At 40.3% G+C, this 23455-nt stretch overlaps 1 protein-coding gene and 1 long non-coding RNA gene across 3 annotated transcripts in view; one reads left to right on the forward strand and one right to left on the reverse strand.

Moving 5' to 3' along the window:
- The first annotated feature begins 706 nt into the window (after positions 1-706).
- On the forward strand, positions 707-3081 carry LOC115467004. The gene is made up of 2 exons (XR_003941632.1): positions 707-2467; positions 2507-3081. It is a non-coding gene; the product is annotated as an uncharacterized LOC115467004 (long non-coding RNA).
- Positions 2460-23455, reverse strand: part of DTNB (dystrobrevin beta) — a 425808-nt gene continuing 404812 nt past the window's right edge. For both annotated transcript variants that reach the window (XR_003941631.1, XM_030198634.1), the window contains one exon: positions 2460-3791. The gene's annotated coding sequence lies outside the window, so the exon portion shown is untranslated. The remainder of the gene's footprint in view (positions 3792-23455) is intronic.

Here is a 23455-nt window from a genome sequence, read left to right on the forward strand (position 1 = left end):
ACCAAGAATTCCTTCCTCCATTTCTAAGGGTCTATAGAAAAATTAGGAACTATTTGTATTTTAGAACCCCAAATCTCTGCATTACTATAATGAAAATACAAACATAATGTTATTTCTATCAGGTTCTAGAGCAAAAGTTACAAGCAGTGTGGTAGGCTCCTTTACAACTTCTATTGAACTTTCCAGGAACTCAGTAAGATTTAGACTAGTTTGAGGTATTTCAGATGATCTTCTTGAGAACCCCGACAAATACTGAGAGCACACTATGGGAGGTATATCGGCAGAAGTAATTCCCAGCGAAGATATTTTTTCACCATGTCCACCGCTGATATTAAAGGGGACTCTGGGAAAGTAAGAAACCTCAAATTCTTCCTTTTAGTCTGGTTGTCTAAGTACTCCCAATTTGTGAACTGTGATGTTTCTTTCCTTAATATTAATTGTACAAAAAATCTGAATACTGCTTACATTTAAATGGAGAGACAAATACAGACCTTGAACTCCACAGTCATAACAGCTGGTTTCACCAAATCACCAGGACCTCTGAAAACAGACTCATCACCAACAGAGACAAAACTTAAATCAGACTGCCTCAATGCTGATACCACATTTCGGGCAGAAGTTGTCACAGTAGGTGCCCCGTCCTACACCAGGAGAATCAGGCACAGCAGCCACTCCTCCATGATCCACTGTGCTCACTACACCAACACTGCTTCCAGGTCGAGGCACAGCTGCTTGCGGGAGGGGGGTGGTAATAAGTGAAGCACCCTCTATGCTATTGTCTATATTCCCGGAATGGGAACAAGGTATTAATGAATTTGACTAAAAAATGAGAGGCTGACAAAAACTGGTGTTCAAAAATAGCAACAGCAGCAGAAGGACATGGTGCTCGACTGCACCAGGGAAATGTATGAGCAATCACCATGAATTCTTGAGACCATTCCCATAAGCTCTGAAAAAAATGTATTCTGCAACAGCATGAGATGAAGTCATGTGACCCACCTGTATGGTTCATTATACCAACCTGTCAGTAGAGAATCTGAAAAGCAAAAACCCAGGTTCTGCTGGGAGAAAAATATGAAACAAAGTTCAGTCTAGACTGTGATATAAATGCTGTATGACTGAGAATATCTTTTAGCAGAAAATTCCTTATCTAAGAATACTTTCAGGTGCATCCACCAATGCATTGAATCCGATAACAACAAACTCTGATCAGCTGAAATCATGACTTTTATTCTAAAATGAATAAAAGCAATATGAAGCTAAAGCTCTGAGCATAGAACTAATGTGTATACATTTATTCTGGTGCCAAGGTTCTGCTTCCTTAAGTTTAATTAATTTTATAATAAAAATATGTTGTTTAAAGTCCATTATAACTAATTCCAGGCAGCAACATGACCTGCAGGAAAATGAAAATAGGTGTGTATTTACTTTTTGTCCTAGGAAATTTTCAAAGGAAAAAGTATATGTGCTTTGAGAAATGCTGCAATGGCCATGGTAAAAGTGCCTTGTACAATTGAAAAATGACCATTAATGGGGGCAATTCTATAAAGCAGGTGCTAACATTTACAAGCTGAATACACATATAAATTGTTAGAATGTTATATACGCACATATGTGTGCACCAAGGCGCGTAAATGCCGAAATTCTGCCTAAGTACTATTCTATAAACAGGCAAATATATGAAATAGCCCAAATTTGGAAGGCGGGCATACACATCGGTAGGGCACACAGAAGAGTCTTTTACTAATATTAGCTTGAGTTATCTGCAGCAGGGCCCATAGGAATAAAATTAAAGCATTCTATAATTTATGCATGTGTTTCAGCAATTTAAACATGAGCAATTTCACCAGCACTATGGCTCTAAATTATAGGTGTGTATTTGACCTGTTATGCTGGTGTCCTATAAAGGAAAGTAGGCATCTCCTTTCCTTTATAGAATAGGCACCTCAGTCTAGGTGCACTGTTACAAGACTTGCCTGCTTACCCCCTCATTCAATAATAGGTTGCCTAAGTGATACTGCTTCAATTTATAGAATACTGCCATCTGTGTAGATAAATGTCTGCTTACACGTGTAAATGGCAGTACGACACCTAACTGCTATTCTGTATTATGTGCTCAAATGGCTTAGTGCACAGTTGAAAGGGGTTGTTCATGGGAGAGGGGCATGGGTATGTTATAGGTGGAATCTACACTTTACATAGGCTGCTTACAGACTACTGTAAGATGTAGTCTTAAATGTTGAATTTAAGTGCATGTATTTACACGCATCACAGACCTGGCATGAGTGTGCCTACATTTAGGAGCACCAATGCTGGTTTATGCTAGTACTCTACAAGAACATGTATGTGCATAAGAGTTCTTATAGAAAAGGCTCACAGCCCGCAGAAATATGGCACCCAGTTATAGAATTGTCACCTTAATGTCTAAGAGTAAAGATATGGATCTCTCCTCCCTCCCCCCTTCTCTGTTGTTTCTAGTCCCACTCAGCTTAAATGGTAAATTTAGTTTAGGTCCCCCAGTTTGCAGAGCAGAGCAATGACCAATGGTCCTATTGTATACAACCGTAATAGCAGGAAAGAAAATCTTGCAAAGCTCAGATGAATATACATAATGCACGGAACTATATACATTCCAGGCTCCTACAGAACATCACATGCAAGCATGGACAACACACATGGAATACATATCACCATCACTTTCCTGTGGATGGCATCTTCAAAATATTTATCTTTATTAGGTCTGTGTTGATCTAGTTTGTGTATTTTTTCTCACTTTTCCAAAAGTTTGTACTAAGCATTTCCTTCACTCATTTGCCTTGAGTCAGCAATACATGTTTCAGGCAAGAAGAATGTCTGTTTTATGGGGTTTACTATATGTATTCTATTCTGTGTCTTAGTATTTGTATCTGCATCATGATCTGGCAAAAATAACCTTATTCAATGCTTGATAAAGCAAAATTAAAATTACTACTTATCGGACCTGATTGCAATGTTTGCTCAGTCCCTAAATGGTAGCAGCACTTGCTGACACAGTTATCCCTGAATATTTCCTTTAGGACATACTTCATTAAAAAAAAAAAATAAAGAATAAAATAGAAGAGTGCATTCTCTGAAAATGATTTATAAAACTGTACTCTTAAGCTTGCACTAGCTGGCTTTGAAATCTGGCTCAGATCACCTGAAATTATAAAAACAAGAAACCAAGATATTTGTGACACCCTTGCAGTGCTTGATAAGCATGTGTTCCCAGTTCTTGGCACATATGATATAGCACGATGTATTTCTTTTCTTGAATGACATGCAGTACCAAACACTATGGAAGCCTTACATTTAGAAAAACTTTCTCCCTTTCAAAAGAAATATTTTTTTTTTCTTTCTTACAATTATTAACTTTCTGTTGCATGCGTACCAGAGCTCAAAAATCATGAATGAACATTCTAAATGACATAATGGAAACATTTCATCAGTAGTTAAAATTAATAAATACAAAAACTTGATCAGTTTACTGTAAAGTGGTAAAAGTCTTTTTGTATCCTGTCAGGAATCCATTGCCAAGGTACGATGATTATACTGAGTCCAGGATACAGTGGTAAATGTTAAGTTCAAAACTCACACATGTATGCAAAAATTGAACATAAAAACATCCATCATGAAAGCCCTTCAGTCAGCTTTGATAAACCTTTCATCTTCCATCACCACATTATGGTATTTGTAATTATCCAGCGAAGGTGTATGGATTTATTCAAATGTCTTTTCAAAGGATGTGGAAACATTGTATAGCTTCACTGTGCCTGTGATTCGGTAAAGCATACAGAAACACTAATCAGACAGTAGTCACTTATTTTCTTTTAATTTTAGAGAAGTGGTGAAGGCAAGTGTGGTAACTAATACTGGATGAGTGGAACAGACACTCAGGAGGAACACAAAGACTTACGTGAAAAGAACAGAGAACAAAATGCATGGCCCTCTGGACTGGTCAGTGCAACCACACTAAATACAATAGAAGGATGAGGCTCAACAGTGGTTGCACTGAATGCCCAGGTTTAAGTATGATCATTAAAGGAGAAAAAACAGAGTGGGTGGGTGGGGCCCCTGCCCTAATATTGGAGGTCTTCTATTTCTCTCCATTCCTGCCTGTTCTCTTCTGTTCCTCTCCTGCTCCCTATTCCCACTTTGCTCATCCTTTCAAATACTTCTGTTGTGTAATCAAAGCTGGAAGCATAAATAAAGTGTCTCTCTCCTATTGGTCAGGACAGAACTGCAAGATTTGGGGAGGTAGCAGAAGGAGTGTAAGGGAAAGTTAATCCCTTGGACTGGAAAGCTAGAAACTATAGGGCTTAAAGTGGAAGGGAAGAAAAAAGAATAGAAAGATGAATGTGTGAGAGAAGAAATGTGCAAGGGAAGGAAGAAATAGGACAGGAGGAGGAGAGAAGCAAAGGGATCAAAAAGAAGGGGATAAAAGAAGCAGGAATAATCTGGTAATTTAATTTTTAAAAAGTGCTTTATAAATTTGGAAATTAAAATAACCAAGGCAGTTTACAACATAAATATAAAAGACAAAACATCACCAAATAAATTTATTACAAATTGTTTTTCTTTAAACATACACTACACGCAATTTGATAAAATAACGGCCAATAACAAGTCAGATACGACAAATAAAACCAGTTAAAATCCAGACACCTATGCAATTTATTATGTCATAAAATGACTATTAAAAACCACAGCAATCTATAGAACTCCCCCCATAAACCAGATATTATCTACCTATTCTAATCACAATATCCCGTGATGCAAACCACCTATCCACTCCATAAATATTACCAGTCTTTTCCAAACCTCATAACTCATAGAAGTAACACCCTTCCCATCTCATTAGTCATTAATCCTCCAGATCATATCCATACTTATACCACAATCATCTTTAAATGCTAGCCCAATCTTAAACCTATACCTTCCTAATAAATATCTATATTTTTCAAACCAGTTGTTATAGAATTTCCCTCTGGCCAAACAATCTCTAGCAAGACTGCTTACTTGTTATGGAGGTTTAAAGAAGACACATGGAATGTGATTTCATCCAATGACTGCCAACCTGGAGGCCTGCTCCCCAATGCCCAGTAAAAATTTAATAGATGTACTGAGGATGCTGCACTGTTCCCGCATTGTGCCTCTGACTCCATTCCATCATCAAGCTAGACATCTTACACACATCACTGGAAAATGGGAAAGCGTGTCTGCATTAGTCTGATGTTTATGGAGAACCCTCATTACAGGTAAGCAATATTTCTTTCTGTGCAGACCATGAATTCACACCGAGAGTGACTTCAAAGCTCCAAGGCTTTTTAGACTAAATGATTCAGGCCATATGGTCCTTCTAGTCTGCCCATTCATATTATCTGCTATCTCTTCTTCCCCCTAAGAGATCCCACATGCTTGTCTCATGCTTTCCTGAATTCAGATACAGTCCTTATCTCCACCACCGCCACTGGGCGGTTGTTCCACCCACCACCACCCTTTCCGTAAAGATGTTTTTGCTTATACTACTTTTGAGTCTATTTCCCTTCACCATCATCTTATACCCTCTTGTTCAAGAGCTTCCTTTCAGCTGAAAAGTCCTGTCTCCCACGCATTTATGCCGTGGAGACATTTAAATGTCTGAGTCATATCACCTCTTACTCATCTTTCTTCCAAGGTATACATATTGAGATATGAGTTCGTCTCTATATACTTTATGATAAAGACCACTATCATTTTAGTAGCTGCCCTCTGGACCGACTCCGCTATTCCTCTCCTCATGCACCCAAGCATCCTTCTGGCTTTGGCTGTCACCCTTTCTACCTGTTTGGCCACCTTAAGATCGTCAGAACAATAATCCTCAAGATTTGCTCTTCTTTTGAACGCAGAGGTACTCCCCCCCCCCCCCCCCCAAATGGTGTTGCTCCATTGAGTTTCTGTAGCCCAAGTGCATAACCCTGCATTTGTTTAGCATAAAATCATAGTTGCTAATTTCTGGACCATTCTTCTAGCTTTGCTAGATCCCCCCTCCTCATGCTATCTAAACCATCAGGTGTGTCTACCCGCAAAGCGGCAAAACTCACCCAACAGCCCTTCTGCCAGATCACTCACAGATGAGCTAGGCAAAGGACCGATCCCTGCGGCACACCGCTGGTAACATCCTTTTCTTCTGAGAGAATTCCATACTTTACAGAAGTCTTTGGTTTGGATGAAGTAGTAGAGTAGAGCTCTTCTGCAGTCCAGGATATGAAGTGCCTCTTCTGCAGTGTTGGAATGTGGTTTGGGAAAGAAAGTAGGAAGAGTTGATCTTTGGATACATCCAAAGAAACACATGACTGGGAAAGCATGAGTATTAAGAGTGAAGTGAAAAAATGGCTTGAAGTTCTCTAACCCTTCTAGACAAAGTGATTGCAGTTAAAAATAGAGGGTTTCCAGGAAAGAAACTGAAGATACCTCAGACAGGTTCAAATGAGAATTCCATGAGTTGGGAGAAAATAACATTTAGATCACAAGCTGGAACTAGAGGATGATTTAAGGATGTATATTGGAAAGTCCTTTGATAAATTTGGAAATTAAGGGAAGAGAGGAGATCAGTTGACCTTGAATGAACTCATGATATGCAACAACTGCACTAAGATAGAATTGTGCTGAATTTGTTTTGAGGCCTTGGTTTGAAAGATCTATGAAGTATTGCAAAAGAATTGTCAGTGAAGACAATACTGAATTAATAGCTCGCTCTTTTCACCTGTGACTTTAGTATACACACAGTGAGAAACAAGGAATGTGTGTCCAGAGGTATAAGCTGCCCCATCTGTTGTTTGAGGAAACTAGGGTTGTGTCCTAGGAGATGAGGTTCATTCTGTGCTAATGCTAGGGCGCCATGGGAACCAGGACTGACAAGGCCAATAAGGGGTTATGAGAATTAGATGAGCTGACTGCTGTACTGAAACCCCTTATTCCATGGAATAAAGAATGTGTCTGAGACAATGCTATGGACAAAGCTCTGTATGTAAGAACCAGTAATTTATATTTGGCTTGAAAAACAGCCAATAAGCTTTTCTCTACAAAGGAGTGGAACGGGGGCTCATTTTCAACGCACTTAGACTTACAAAATTCCATAGGTTTGAGGGGCACTTTTGATATGATGTCCAAGTCAGAATTTGGACTTTCTTTTTGCTAAACATCCTAAATCTGAATAAGAAATACAGCCATTTTCGAAAAACAAATTTTTTTCCCCTAAAATACCATTTGTAACAAGGTTTTGTGCCCTGTGTGTATATTTTTTCAGGCCATTTTTGGAAAAAAAAGTACAAGTGAAAAACGTAGTAAATCAAGCCATTGGGATGTAGGAGGTGCCAGCATGTTTAGCAGACTGGTCCCCCAGACATCCCAGGAGAACAATGGGGTACCCTACGGAGCACTGCTGGGACTTCATATAAATGCTTCCAGGTACACATCTCACCATTGCTCTCTTATCTTGTCTGCTAAGCCCTCCAAAACCCACTAGCCCCAACTGTACACCACTACAATAGCCCTTATGGGTGAAGGGGGCAACTATATGTGGGTACAGTGGGCTTCTGGTCAGTTTTGGGGGGGTTCACAGTTTCCATCAGAAGTGTAACAAATAGGGGGCAATATGGGCCTGGGTCCACCTGTCTGCAGTGCACTGCACCCACCACTACACTACTCCAGGGACCTACATGCCGCTCTAATGGACCTGGCTATAACATCTGAGGCTGTTGAGTACTATTTTTATTCACATTTCTTGGGGTTGAGAGGGGTCAATGAGAAGTAAGAGGGTTCATCTCTAATTTCCTCCTGTGGTCATCTGGTCATTTAGGGCACCTTTTTGTACCTTATATTCATTATAAAATCAAATCTAGACCAAAACATTGACGTTTTCACCCTAGACATTTATGTTTTGGTCCATTATGGCGTAAAACATCCGCTAGGCATGCCCTAAGCCCTCCCTAACCCTGCCTTCAAAATGCCCCCAACATGCCCCCTTGTGATTTGGATGCATTGCAGATTAAATGCATAGATAAACATTTGCAAAATAGGTTTCGAACATACCGATTTGGACGATTTGAAAAAAAATCCATCTAAATGGTGCTTTATGACACTTTTTGGTTGTTTTTCTCTTTCGAAAATGAGCCCCTATGTAACTTTGTATGTCTAACTGCTTTGAAAATACGACTTTTTGGTCACATCATCTAACATCTTTTATAACTCTTGATAGCTAGATTTTAGACAGTTTGTAGTTGATTTATAGTGTATTTTGGTAAACCATTAAATAAGCATTCCCATAATCTAATCTACTTCAAATCAAGGTGTGGACTAGTTTCTATAAAGACAATCCAGCTCATTTTCGAAAGAGAAGGGCGCCCATCTTTCGACACAAATCGGGAGATGGGTGTCTTTCTCTCAGGGGTGCCAGAATCGGCATAATCGAAAGCCGATTGTGGGCGTCCCCAACTGCTTTCCGTCACCGGGATGGCCAAAGTTCCCGGGGGCGTGTCAGAAGGGTAGCGAAGGCGGGACCGAGGCATGCCGGGGCGTGGTTGTGATGGGCGCCCTAGGCCGATAATGGAAAAAAAGGGCGTCCATAGTGAGAATTTGGTCCACTTTATTTGGTCCCTTTTTTTCAAGTCCAAGTCCCAAAAAAGTGCCCAAACTGTCCAGATGACCACCGGAGGAAATCGTGGATCACCTCCCCTGACTCCCCCAGTGGTCACTAACCCCCTCCCACCCTCAAAAAACCAAGTTTCAAAACTTTTTTTTGCTAGCCTCTATGCCAGCCTCAAATGTCATACTCAGGTCCATGACAGCAGTATACAGGTCCCTGGAGCAGTTTTAGTGGGTGCAGTGGACTTCAGGCAGGCAGATCCAGGCCCATCCCCCCCCCCCCCCCCCATCTGTTGTGGTGGAAAATGGGAGCCCTCCAAAACCCACCCGAAACCCGCTGTACCCACATGTAGGTGCCCCCCTTCACTCCTTTGGGCTATGGTAGTGGTGTATAGTTGTGGGGAGTGGGTTTTGGGGGGGGTTCGGGGGGCTCAGCACCCAAGGTAAGGGAGCTATGTACCTGGGAGCAATTTGCGACGTCCACTGTAGTGCCCCCTAGGGTGCCCTGTTGGTGTCCTGGCATGTGAGGGGGACCAGTGCACTACAAATCCTGGCCCCTCCCAAGACCAAATGCTTTGGGATTTATTCGTTTTTGAGATGGGCGCCATTGGTTTCCATTATGGGGGAAAACCGAGGGCACCCATCTCTAAATCTAGCGATCTCAGCATTTAGGTCGAGATTTGGGTGTCCCCAACTGTATTATCAAAACGAAAGATGGACGTCCATCTCGTTTTGAAAATACGGGTGGCCCCGCCCCTTCGCCATCCTCGAAGATGGGCACCCTTAGAGATGGGTGTCCCCAATCGAAAATGCCCCTCATAGGTGCTGATAAACAACCGGTTAATCAAATAGCTTTACACTTAGTTGGGCTAAACTTCAGATGGTGGTCAGACAGCCATATGGCAATTTTATTCAACCCAATACTAAAAGATACCAAATTGTGGTTTAAAGGATTCACATATGTTATCAATTGGATATTATCAGCAAAAACGTAGGCTGATGTGTGAAAAGTGCTAAAGAAATCATGAAAAGATTAAAAAGGATTGGTGATAATACTGAACACTATGGTACTTCACAGATCAGAATATGAGGTTCAGGGTCCTGGGAAAGATGGGAAACAAAAAAAGAGCGTTCTGTCAGGAAATAATGGAACCATTGGTAGACTGTCTTACCCAGGTCAATTTCTTTAAGAAGGGTAAGTAGACCATGGTCCACTAAACCAAATGCTGTGGACAAATCTAAAGATACCACCAAAGCAACTAAATCTTTATCTAATTGTTCATGAATATCACTGAGCATTGATAATAGAGTTGTCTCAGTACTGTGTGTCTCTCAAAATCTGTTTGCCAAGGTGAAGCAAATTCTTGTCTACAAAATCTTTTAAATGAATCAAAACTCCCTTTTCCACCAGTTTGGAAACAAACATCAAATTTGATAAAGGTCTGTAATTCTTGGGTTGGGCAGGGTCCATGGCTGGCTTTTTAAAACTACTACGTTTTTCCAACAGGAAGGGAAAATATCCACAGGAAGGCTAGTATTTATCATCAATAGCAAGTAAAGGTATAGCAAGAGAAGTAATGTTACCACAATTTTGGAAGGAATTGGATCTAATACTGAAGTAGTAGAAAGATCTGTCTTTGCCATATATGAGACCCAGACTATAGAAGTCCGTCCAGCATTGGCTTCATTTCTCCACTGCTGGAGCTGCCATTTAAGCACCACTCCTGTGCATCTTCAATGAACTTAATAACTGTTGATGTTTTGTTTTGATACTATTCTCTTTCCATTTACGGATCCTGTGTGTCTATCCCACACATTTTTGAATTTCATCATGGTCTTTGCCTCCCCTACCTGCACTGGTAGGGCTTTCCAGGCATCCAGCACCCTTTCTGTGAAAAAATATTTCCTGACAATTCACATGTTTGTATACCAGATTCTTCTATAGTGGTTCTATAGTCAACCAATTTCTAATCCAGTTCACCTCTTTGGGTCCTAACTTCAGTCTGCTAAGTTTACTGATGAGCCACCTATGAGGAACCTTGTCAAAGGTTTGCTGAAATCCAGGTAGACTACATCTAGCACATGTCCTTGATCCAATTCTCTGGTCACCCAGTCAAAGAAATCAAACAGGTTCATTTAGCATGATTTTCCTTTGGTGAAGCCATATTGTCTCGGATCTTGTAACCCATTAGATTTCAGGTAGTTCACTATTTTTTCGTCAGTAGCCTTCATTATTTTTCCAGCCACCAAAGTGAGGCTTACCGACATGTAGTTTCTGACTTCTTCTCTGTTATCGATTTTGTGAAGAGGGACCACATTTGCTCTTCTCCAATCCCACAGAACCACTCCCGTCTCCAAGGATTTATTAAATACATTTTTACGAGAACCTGCAAGAACTTCCTCAATACCCTAAGGATGGATCTCATCTGGTCTCATGGCTCTGTCCACTTTTAGTTTATCAAGTTGCTCATAAACACTTTCTTCTGTAAATGGTGTGATATTACCACATACACCAGTCATCCAACTGAGGTCCTTTTCCAGACTTTTCTTCTGTGAACACAGAAGTATTTGTTTAGCATGTCTGCTTTTACCTTATCACTTTCCACATAGTGGTTTCTAAGTTTCTTTCCATTTCTAGTCTTCCTCCTTTCTCCAATATGCCTGAAAAAACGTTTTATCTCCTCTCTACATTTTCTGTCTGCGCTTTCGCCAATCATATTTCTCTCTTTGCTTCTTTGAGTTTATCCTGTATTCTTTTCTGTATTTCTCTTCCTGTGTTCTTCTGTATTTCTTTAATGTCACCTCTTTTGCTTTTATTTTTTCAGCCATCTGTTTGGAGAACCATATTTGTTTTCCTTTTCCTCTTGCTTTTATTAACTTTCCTTACATAGAGTTCAGTTGCCATTTTTAGAGATACTTTCAGCTTGGACCACTGTCTTTCCATTATGTCCTCCCATCCCATCAATTCTTTCCTCAGGAATTCTCTCATTTTACTAAAATCTGCATGCTTGAAATCGACTGAGTTTTGTGTCTCCACGGTCTACTTTAGCTCTTAAATCAAACCATACTGTATGATGATCACTACTGTTCAGGTGAGTACCCACCCAGACATTAGATACACTTTCTTCATTTGTGAGCACTAGATCCAATGTCGTCCCTTCCCTTGTGGGTTATAACATCATTTCTCTGAGCAGAGCGCCTTCAAGGGTATCCACAACCTCTTTACTTCTTTCTGATTCGGCAGTTGGGACAATCCAATCTGCATCAGGAAGGCTAAAATCTGCTAGTAACAGAACCTCCCCCTTTCAGACCCAGTTTATAGATATCTGCAACCAGATCTTTGTCCAGCTTCTCTGTTTGCACTTACACGTTACATGCATAATTGTCATTACAGAATTAACACTTAGTGCACATAATTCAAATTGAACTGCATTTACATATTTTTGTATGGACCATATTTACGATTTAGGATATATGGGCTAATATTATCACATTTTGACACTTGAGCACACTGTGGGGCTTTTATAAAAATATTTGAGTCCTAGGATGTTAACCAGCACAGCAGTAGTAGTATATGCTACAACAGGTTAGACCTTGGTGAATATAGATATATCGCTCTTATAGCTCTTGCACCTTGGAGTGCGCCACATTGTATACTGAGGACTCTATTATTATATATGCATATACACAAACTCATTTAGAATTTGTAATAGTGTATATTTATGTAACTTCACATGTGTTGGCTCATGGATCACACATGGTATTTTTAGAGAGCTTTGGTGGGGCATATAATTTAACTCTTTGTAAGTAGAATTTATATACGTGGGATTTTCCTGATACAGGAACGTGACAACCAAGAAGAAATAAAATTTAAAAATATTATGAAAAACGTTAGCATAAAAGGGAAAAAGTAGGTAAACTAGTGGAGTCAATGGAAATAAATTCACTTTACTAAGTGCAGAATGAAGAAACATTTAACTGTTAGGCTTTCCTATTAAAAGAAAAACTGAAGCAACCCCATGTAGCCACTATGATGAAGGATATCCTACTCACGAGCAGTAGATCACACCATAATGCACTGGAAGCCTTAAAATTACTATTCTGTTCCGTGCTCTGTCCGATTATTTCATTCACCTGTGTGGACTGAATATCCCTGCTTATTCTTGGTGAATAAATGGGATCCTTACTATTTCTGGTCTTGGGCCACTTTAAGAAGCACTACTATCTTCCATCCCAAGGTGCAAGAACCCTGACACATCTTCTTTAACCTGGAGGAACATTCTTTGGCCCTATCCATTGATCTAGAGAAACTGTTGGTGCAAAAGAGCTAGCCAAATAAAAATAGGTGGCCAGCTGGCAATACTAGCCCCACAGAAAGAAAAAGCAACAGAAATTGCTTGGCTGCTATTACTCATTCATCCCCAAATGACAGAGGTGGCAAACTGTCACCACTTCTTCTATCATCCCACAACAGACATCATTCAATTCAATTTACACTAAGAAATGCACTGTGTAGAAGCTGGGTAAAGATGATCAGAAGGAAGAATGAATGACGGGGAAACGGATTACAGCTTGAAAGAACAGAAGGAGGTAAAGGAAGGCAAGAGAGTCTGAGGAAAAGTACCTGGATAAGGAGATCCTGGATTGTTATCAGGGAATAACAAAGATCCTGAGGAGAAGCAATAGCAGCAGAAGGAACAGAAGAGGAATAGAGAACCCCAAGAGGTATAAGGGAAGAAGGGAGCACCTAAGGTACAATAAGTATAAGGCAAGGCCACTTACACCCTGCCCCCTTAAAAAATGTGTTGCTTATCAAGTTTATTGTCTTGCTGGTTGCTACAGCTATTGATTATATTCATACAAATATTTGCTAAGTGCATTCAAGAGAAGTCTGAACATGATAGGAACATGTTTAACAGTCTTACCCATAAGCTACAACCTGATTCTCTAGGTCATATTTGAACAAAATCCCTCAGTCCATCACTGGGTTTTCTCCCCCATAATCATTAGTGGCAAAACACACTGCTCACAAGACATTGTTTCCATTACTAGATGCGTCAGCATTTGAACATATCAACACAAAAGGTGATGTACAATTGATCAAAAAAAAAAAAAAAAAACAATTACTGAAGCACAATGGGATTGATATTCAACTGCAGCAGTCAGCATTTAAGCAAAATGGAGACCATTCAGGTTAAAATGAAACCAGATATTCAGCAGCAGTTGGATACCTGCCAGCAATGACTATCAGGTTTCAGCAACAATCTGGACGTGCTATCCAGTTAGTGGCAATATTCAGATCGCTAAGCTGATAATTAACTGGATGAAGTTAACCTTTTTTGTGTTCTAACTTTATCTGGTTAGTTATGTGGTTACTAGTCTAAATATGACTAGTAACTAGATAAGCTCCTGGCTCTATCCAATCTTCACCCATGGAATGTCCTGGCATGGTCTAGATAGTGCCAAAGCTATTAGAGAATATATTCAGCAGTATTATCCAGTTAGTGCTGCTGAATGTTCATCTCGCTTCCACTTAACTGATAAGTGCCATGGAACATCTGCACCAATCATCATTATTTATAAAACACACAATGTAAAATTCAGAAGGCAACTACTCTCTAAAAAATATCCTCAAACACATACATCTCAGTTATCATGAAAACATAACATACGCTACACACTGGAGCACACAGAAGATTAGCTGAACACTTACAAAGAAACACCTCACAAACCAGTACCTTATCCCTTCCTTATTCAGTTCTTCAAAATATTAGGAGTCAAACTGGTAGAAAAATACCACCTGTTTTCAGATGTCCAAATTTTCTAATATTCTAAATGTCTAAAAACGAATATTCCAAAATATACAGAATAAATTCAAGAAGCATGTACACAAATAGAACATCTATTAAGAGTTCACTGATCTCTACTGGTGTAGGAACATTGAGCTTTGTTTTCCAATTTCTTTCATCCGTGACAAAAAAAAAACAGTTTATATCCAACACTGGGCTACCTGACATGTTCTATGTTTCACTGAATTATGGTAAATTCTGGACATATTGGTCATTTGTGCCCCAAAATAAAAAAAACAAAAACGAGAGAGAGAGAGACAGACAGACAGACAGACACACACAAAATAACTGAAAAGTATATGAGTAGCCATACTGGGTCAGACCAATGGTCCATCTAGCCCAGTATCCTATTTTCCAAACAGTGCCCAAGCCAGGTCACAAGTAACTGACAGAAACCCAAATTGTAGCAACACTCTATAATACAAATCCCAGGGCAAGCAGTTGTTTCCCATTTCTGTCTCAATAGCAGACTATGGACTTTTCCTCCAGGAATTTGTCCAAACCTTTTTTAAACCCAGATACACTAACTGCTGTTATATTCACCAGCAAAGCGTTCCAGAGCTTTAACTATTCGTTGAGTGGAAAAATATTTCCTATTTGTTTTAAAAGTACTTCCATGTAACTTCCTCGAGTGTCCCCTAGTCTTTGTACTTTTGCAACGAGTAAAAAAAAAATCGATTTACTTCTACTTGTTCTACACCACTCAGGATTTTGTAGACCTCAATCATATCTCCACTCATCCATCTCTTTTCCAAGCTGAAAAGTCCTAAGCTCTTTAGCCTTTCCTTTCGTCATGGTTGCTCTTCTTTAAACCTTTTTTGTAATTCCGCTATATCGTTTTGGAGATGCAGCGACCAGAACTGAACACAATACTCAAGGTATTTTAAGCTAAATCTTTTATGTTCAAATGCTCTGATATAAACAAGTGTATAACAAATGCCAAAACAGCTTTCTGATTTCCTGTGTCATTTTGCAAAAAAGTCACACGTTTAGGGCCTCTTTTACTAAGTTGTGTAAGCGATTCCAGGCATGGCAAAAAAGAGGAAGCCCATTCAATTCCTATGGACTTCTTCTCATTTGCCATGTGGGAATCACTAGCACAGCTTAGTAAAAGAAGCCCTTGGTCTTTGCAATCACAGTATAAATGATTCGTTATACCTAATGCTTTATCTCACTATGTTACTCGTATTCTTGTGTAATTATTAATTGTATCTTTACTCAGCAATGGCAATAGCCAGGGCGGAATATTGTAAGCCACATTGAGCCTGCAAATAGGTGGGAAAATGTGGGATACAAATGCAACAAATAAATAAATAAAAATAGGGCTTATGATTTTAGGTTGCAACCAATAAACTGATAAAGTACCCCTAATGCAGAAAACAGTTGTTTAACAAATACATGCCAGAAGAACACCACTTTCCTTAGTCACTCTCATCAAACCTTCCCTTGCCTGCTATAAATTTCTCACACTGTTTTTGTGCCATTCTATATTAATGAATCCTCAGTTGCACAAATGTAGGTATTGGATTTTTTTTAAATTTGCTATATAATCATGAAAACAAACAACCAAGCATACTCCATTTGTACTAAAAAGTTCTTAAATCCAAACAGAACTCAAAAGAGCAATAATGAAAACAAAAAGAAAAAATAATCAGAAACCTCAAGAATCTACTATTCAAACACTATTATGGGCCGTGAAGCGCAGAAATTCTCCATGTAAAATTTTTAAACCAAGCATTATTGTACAGAATTTAAAGATGGTTTGGATTGCTCAGATCCAATCTTCTTATTGGCAGCCAGATTGAGAGAAAACACTTAATACATTTACAGGGAAATTTTAAAAAGAAAAGAGCTCCACGGGTACTGGATTTAACTGGAAAAGGTACCCAGCAATGGTATCTGCAACATGAAAATACTAATAAATTCATCTGGGCAGCCAGAGGGTTTTTTTTTTCTTTTTTTAGTTTTAAGCACTGATGTTGAATATACATATACGCCATTAACTTCTGGGAACTTTACAGACTGTGGTGATATTCAGCTACTATCTATCTAGTTGAGCAGTTTAATTTAGGCCAACCTTTTGCTGGCCTAATTTAAATTGCTTAACTATACAGATTGCAGCTGAAAACTACCATTATCCTATCCAGATGAAAAATAAATATGTAAAGTTCACTTTCATTCAAATCCATTAAACTGTGTTTAAAACAGAAAACCCCTCCTATGTAAACAATCAATTATAAAGTCACGTGATGCAGTGATCGGGCTAAAACGTATTCTTGACCTGCTCTGTGGGTCCTCGTTCCATCTGCCCTTCAACTGACCATTTTGAGGTTCATTTAACTCTGATTTACAGAGACTTACCTTGGAGAATATATGGACAAATTTGTAACCAGATCTGTAGAGATAATGTCCACAAAACTGGCAAAAAAAGAACAAAGATCATGCTAAAACTGTGGAGGACAAGATGGCAGAACCTGGAAGCTCGCCTACGCGGTTCACTGAGTCAGCACTGCCAGAACTCACAATGGTAGTACTTGTTTTAGAGCCAAGCTTTGAGAAACTCTCAGGGCAGATAGCTAATTTGGAGACTTTGTTAGCAGAAGCCTCACATTGTGCCACAGAATTGGAGTGTAGGGTTTCCTCGATGGCGGATGACTCCAGTGTGATGTGCACTGATATTGATGCACTCCAGACCCAGACACAAATGCATTTACATTGGATTGAGGAATTGGAGAACCATTCTAAGTGTGGAAATTTGATTTTTGGGTTTTCTTGAGACAATGCCGGAGCAACAAATTCTTATGATTTTGGAGTGCTGGATTGAACAAGAACTTCCACTGCAAGATGGTATTGACCCTCCACACCTGGAGTCAGTGCACTGCTTGGGCCAGAGGAAGGAGGGTGACCTGAGGCCATGCACTGTTCTAGCAAAATTTCAAAATTATCCACACAAATTGGAGACACTGAGATTATACAAAGCTAAGCGGGATACTCTGACTTCTGAAGGAACCCCGATTCATGCATTTCAGGATTACTTTGCAGTCTTGCTGGAAAAATGGCATCAATATAATCCTATTTGTAGTAAGCTATTTGAAAAGAAGGTACTTATACCCAGCCATTTTTAAGTATTTTATGAAGGTAAGTGGCTGGCGTTTAATACCTTGGATAAGGCACAGGATATTGGCGATAAATTGGAGGCCCACGGCTCTTCTCCCAAGTGAGTGAACAGTTGTAACACGTGGAGGGGCATAATCGAAAGGGATGCCCAAGTTTTGCTGAGGACGTCCTCGCAAAACATCCCGGTGGAGGGGCGGGGAAACCTATATTATTGAAACAAGATGGACGTCCATCTTTCGTTTCGATAATACGGTTGGGGATGCCCAAATCTTGACATTTAGGTCGTCCTTAGAGATGGTCATTCCTAGACTTGGTCATTTCTGATTTTCGGCGATAATGGAAATCAAGAACGCCCATCTCAGAAATGACCAACTGCAAGTCCTTTGGTCGTGGGATGAGCCAGATTTGTAGTGCACTGGTCCCCCTGACATGCCAGGACACCAACTGAGCACCCTAGGGGGCACTGCAGTGGACTTCAGAAATTGCTCCCAGGTACATAGCTCCCTTACCTTGTGTGCTGAACCCCCAAAACCCACTACCCACAACTGTACACCACTACCATAGCCCTTACAGGTGAAGGGGGGCATCTAGATGTGGGTACAGTGGGTTTCTGGTGGGTTTTGGATGGCTCACATTTACCACCACAAGTGTAACAGGCAGGGTGGGGGGATGGGCCTGGGTCCGCCTGCCTGAAGTGCACTGCACCCACTAAAACTGCTCCAGGGAACTGCATACTGCTGTGATGAACCTAAGTATGACATTTGAAGCTGGTATAGAGGCTGGCACAAAAGATTTTTAAAGATGTTTTTTTGAGGGTGGGAGGGGGTTAGTGACCACTGGGAGAGTAAGGGGAAGTGATCCCCGAATCTCTCCAGTGGTCATCTGGTCAGTTCGGGCGCCTTTTTGTGGCTTGGTCGTAAGAAAAACAAGACCAGGTAAAGTCGTTCAAGTGCTCGTCAGGGATGCCCTTTTTTTTCCCTATTATGGGTCGAGGACACCTATGTGTTTTGTTTTTTTTTTATTACATTTGTACCCCGCGCTTTCCCACTCATGGCAGGCTCAATGCGGCTTACATATTGTATACAGGTACTTATTTGTACCTGGGGCAATGGAGGGTTAAGTGACTTGCCCAGAGTCACAAGGAGCTGCCTGTGCCTGAAGTGGGAATTGAACTCAGTTCCTCAGTTCCCCAGGACCAAAGTCCACCACCCTAACCACTAGGCCACTCCTCCACGCCCAAGTCCCGCCTTCGCTAAGCCTCCGACACGCCCCCGTGATCTTTGGTCATCCCCATGACGGAAAGCAGTTGGGGATTCCCAAAATCGGCTTTCGATTATGCCGATTTGGGCGCCCCTTTGAGAAGGACACCCATCTTCCGATTTGTGTCGAAAGATGGGCATCCTTCTCTTTCGAAAATGAGACTGAAAGCGGGGCCAAAAGAGGTCTGAATATCAATATCTTTATTAAAGTATTATCTGACATGGTCCATGTTTTGCCCACTCATGGACTGCCTCAGGGGTATAATACAAATGCAAGAGTGCTAAAAATCTCACACACAGTCTGAAAGTGTGGCAAAGCTCTTCAGCACAATGCTAGCAGCATATACCACTGACTCTTTACCATACTTTCAGACTGAGTGTGCAAGACTTTTAGCACTCTTGCATTTGTATTATATCCCTGAGGCAGTCCATGAGTGGGCAAAACATCGACCACGTTGGGTGATATTTTAATAACGATATTGATATTGAGACCACTTTGGACCTCCTTTGTGCTGCATCTATTTTTTGGTGCGGATCTGCAGAACCCTCCATTTGTGCAAGTGAGTGAACAGTTACTTGAGAATGTTTTTTCTGATCTAAGAATTGCTGGCTGTAAAATTAATTTTTGGGCAACTGAAACTATATGATGGCAACATTGCAGTTCCACTTTTTCTATTTTTTTTTAATGGAATTGACTTGCTTCTAAGTCACAATAGTTGGACTCGACAAACATATATTTTTCTATCATTTCTAGGCTGCAATAACAATAAGCACTATAGGGTGTTGAGCCTGATTTTGTTAGGCGGGTGAAGCGGGGACTCTTCAGATCCTCTCTGACACATGTGTTGGTGAGGACTAGCTTACTATGTTTTTGGCATTAGGAATGAAGGCTTGGGATGGGAGGAGGTTTTACTAGATAGGGTAAGGGAACTTGGGGCATGAAACTGGATTTTTATTTTTGGGACACTACCTTAAGTTATTGCAAGCTGGACACACTATTGGTTTCTTGTTCTCCGTTTATGCTGTATTCACTTCCATGGTTCTTAATGAGCTGCCTCTTTATTCTTACTCTCAGGTGAAGGCTAGGTGCTTGGGAACCTTTTTGATTACCCATCACTGTTTGTACTATATAAATGCATAGTGCTCTAAATAATACAAATAGTAGGTTTAACTGTTGGAATGTGTCAGGGATTACCCTCCCTGATTAAGTGAACTAAAATTCTTACTGCTCTTAAGAGACTTCATGTGGATACTACATGCAAGAGACAAGGTTATCTGATCTGGAGAATGAGAAACTACACAGAGCTTGGGTGGGGGAAATATATTCTTCTTCTTCTGGTTTGAGGACAGGAGGGGTGGCAGTTTTAATCAGAAAGTCCTTGGCATGTAGTGCATCACTAAGATCACGAGGGATGCTACTTGTTGTTACGTCTTACTCTAAAAGGGATGGAGTTTGTGTTATTAGTGATTTATGGTCCCAACACGTGACCCTGCCTTTTGCAATCAGCTGATTCAGTTGTATCACCTTACATTGGGATGCCCCTAATTATAATGGGGGACTTTAATTTGGTATTGGATTCCCAACTAGATAGACCCTCAGGGCAGCAGGACTATACTAGCCATAGCTCTTAATTTGGTTGATCCCTGGCATTTGCTTTGACTAGGCAAAATGGATTTTACTCACCTTTCTTGTGCACATGGCACCCTCTTGCGAATAGACTACATATTCACATCCACTGCACGCTTTCCTTCAGTGAGCTCAGATACAATGGGCCACATATAGATCTCTGATCACTCACACATATAGAGTTGACACTGGATTCCACATATGGGTAAGTGAGGACCTGGAAGTACCCTACTTACCTGGCTCAGGATCAAGAGTTCCAAAAATATTTTAAAAAGAAATAGAGAAATATCGTATTCATAATGAACTCACACGGTGGACCTCCTTCTTTTTTGAGATGCTACTAAAGCCACCCTCAGAGGGGATATCATAGCCTTCACTTGTATGTGAAATACACGAATATCTAAGAGTATAATTGCCTTGCAAAGGGTTCTGGGAAAGACAAAGCCAGCTTATATTGCTCATCCAATGCAAGAGAATAAAGAGGGGATTATAGTTACACAAACTACCTTGAACTCTTTGGTCGTGAGAAAACTGCTAGACTGCTGGTATATAGAAAATAATGCTATCATAAATTTGGCAATAAACCTGGGAAAACTTCAGCCCAAATTACAAAAGCCTGAGGCAGCTCCAAATATATACCACTACTTGTCCACAGGTGGGGAGCTTAAGTCTAAAACAATTTCTTTAGACTATTTCACAGATGTGTATACAACAGAAGAGCAGGCGACGCCTAAGCAAATGTGTATTTACATAAATCAGGAATGCCATCCCACTTCCATAAACAGTACCTTGCAAAGGAATTTCAGAAAGCATTTAAAGATTCTAAGACTCACACTACACCAGGGCCTGATGGCTTCACCTGTGAATTTTATAAATTGCTTTAGTTATAACTTTGGGTCCACTTTTGGCCTACTACAACAGGGCCATTTTATGAGGCTCCTTATCTAGATATTCTAATGATGCTGTTATCAAGTTGATTCCCAAGCCATGCCATCTTCCAGAGTTTCCAGACTTATATAGACCAATGTCACCCATCAATGTTGATAACAAAAATACTGTCCAGAATCCTTGCTGACTGTCCCATTTGCCACAGCTCATCAGTGACACAGAAACAGATTTTGTGAAGGGACAACAGTCAGTTTCAAAAGTTAGAACATTGTTGTTGGCAAAGCGCACTGTCAGAAATTAATCCTTTCCTGGTTCTGGTGGCCTGCCTGGATGTGGAGAAAGCGTTTGACAGGGTAAATTGGTCTTTTTTGTTTCAAACCCTGCCTTATATAGGCCTGAATGACTAGTATCTGAATGCAATAAAAACACTGTACTCCCAACCCAAGGCTTCCCTACTAGTTAATGGGGGATAGTTACAGACACTTTTGTAAATGGAAGGGGAATCTATCAGGGTAGTCCCCATCACCCCTTTTGTTTATTTTATTTTTGGAGCCTTTATTCTGCACATTACTGAAAGACCTTGAAGTAGAATGGGACAAGGTGGGACCCTCTTCGATCAAAGCTTTGGCGTTTGCGGATGACTTATTATTGATGTTGGCACAACCCCAACGCTCTCTCCAAAATGCATTATCATTGTTGTTAGACTTTAGGTCTTTATCAGGTTTGTTAAACTTGCAGAAATCCATGGCCCTGTCAGCACAGACTTTGTGCAAGAGACTTGAGTGGGTTCTCTCCTGCTTTGCTGGGTTGACTCTTTTATAAAGAGAGTTCAGATACCTATTGGTGTCTCTTCTCTGTATACTTTAAATGTTCAACCACTATTAACAGACACAAGAAGTAGATTACATGTCTGGTAGGCTTGTAATGGATGCAAGTAAAAAATGAAATTACCATCTGGGCCTCGCGGTAGCTGGGCGGTAGTTCAAAATTGACATGTGTAGGACGCGTGTACGCACCTACGCAGCTTAGTAAAAGGACCCCCTAGTTTGGAACCCACCAAATATCTTACAGATATTCAATAGACACTCTCTATGGTCTATACTTTTGATTCACAACTTAAAGTCCTTCTCTCTTACCACCATAAATACCTACAAAGCCTGTCAGTACCTGCTGATTATGACACTGTATCAAATCTCTAAAACAGCAATTACAATGCAAAATGTTGGGAGGGCAAATGAAATCATGCTTTATGGGAATCAAGTTGTTTACTGGTAACATGACACTCTGAAATACAGTATAAATTGTTAATGCTTCTTTATAGGTATCCCAGAAGGGCCTTTAAGGCTACTCTGTTGTAGACCGATCTTTGTCCTAAATGTCACCAGACTGGGGCCATCTTGGCTCACATATTTTGGTTTTGCCCAGTATTATTGCAATCCTGGCATCAAATTGTTACTACAGTGGCCTGTATGTGGTCTCACACTATCAGAACCTTACCTAGTATATTATTTAACAACCTTAATATCTCCCCTTCCTAAACCACTGGGAGTGAAAGGCTTTCTGAAGAGATCTATGTTAATGTTCAAAACGTTTATCTTAATTAATTGCACAGTTATAGTTGGTTTCAGGAATTGCATGTCAAATAACCAATATGTCCAAAATTCCCCTGAAAATGAGAAGATTTGGTGAAACATGGATCATGCTAGGTCTTTTCTAGTAGTCCATTTTTAGATATAAACATTTTTGGATTTTCTTTGCCTTGGATGAAAGAACTTGGAAAATGTTCTGTCTCTCTACACCAGGGCTTGTCAAATTTTCTTTGAATTTAGGAGCCAGACCAAAAACAGGAGACAGCAGGCAAGAGCTCTCTTGGCGTTCCCTTCTTCTCATTATTGTCTCCTACAAAGTTGGCACAGAGAAGGGGGAGAGAAGGCCTATTCTTCTCCCGCAGGCCCATTTACTGAGGCTGTTTTCACATTCTCTGTCTTAGCAAAACAGCTTAGTAAATTGGGCCCTTAATAAGTCATTACATAGCACTGGAAAAAAACATCAGCCCCCCCCCTCCTCTCCCT

Source organism: Microcaecilia unicolor, chromosome 3, assembly GCF_901765095.1.
Source record: "Microcaecilia unicolor chromosome 3, aMicUni1.1, whole genome shotgun sequence".
Taxonomy (NCBI): domain Eukaryota; kingdom Metazoa; phylum Chordata; class Amphibia; order Gymnophiona; family Siphonopidae; genus Microcaecilia; species Microcaecilia unicolor.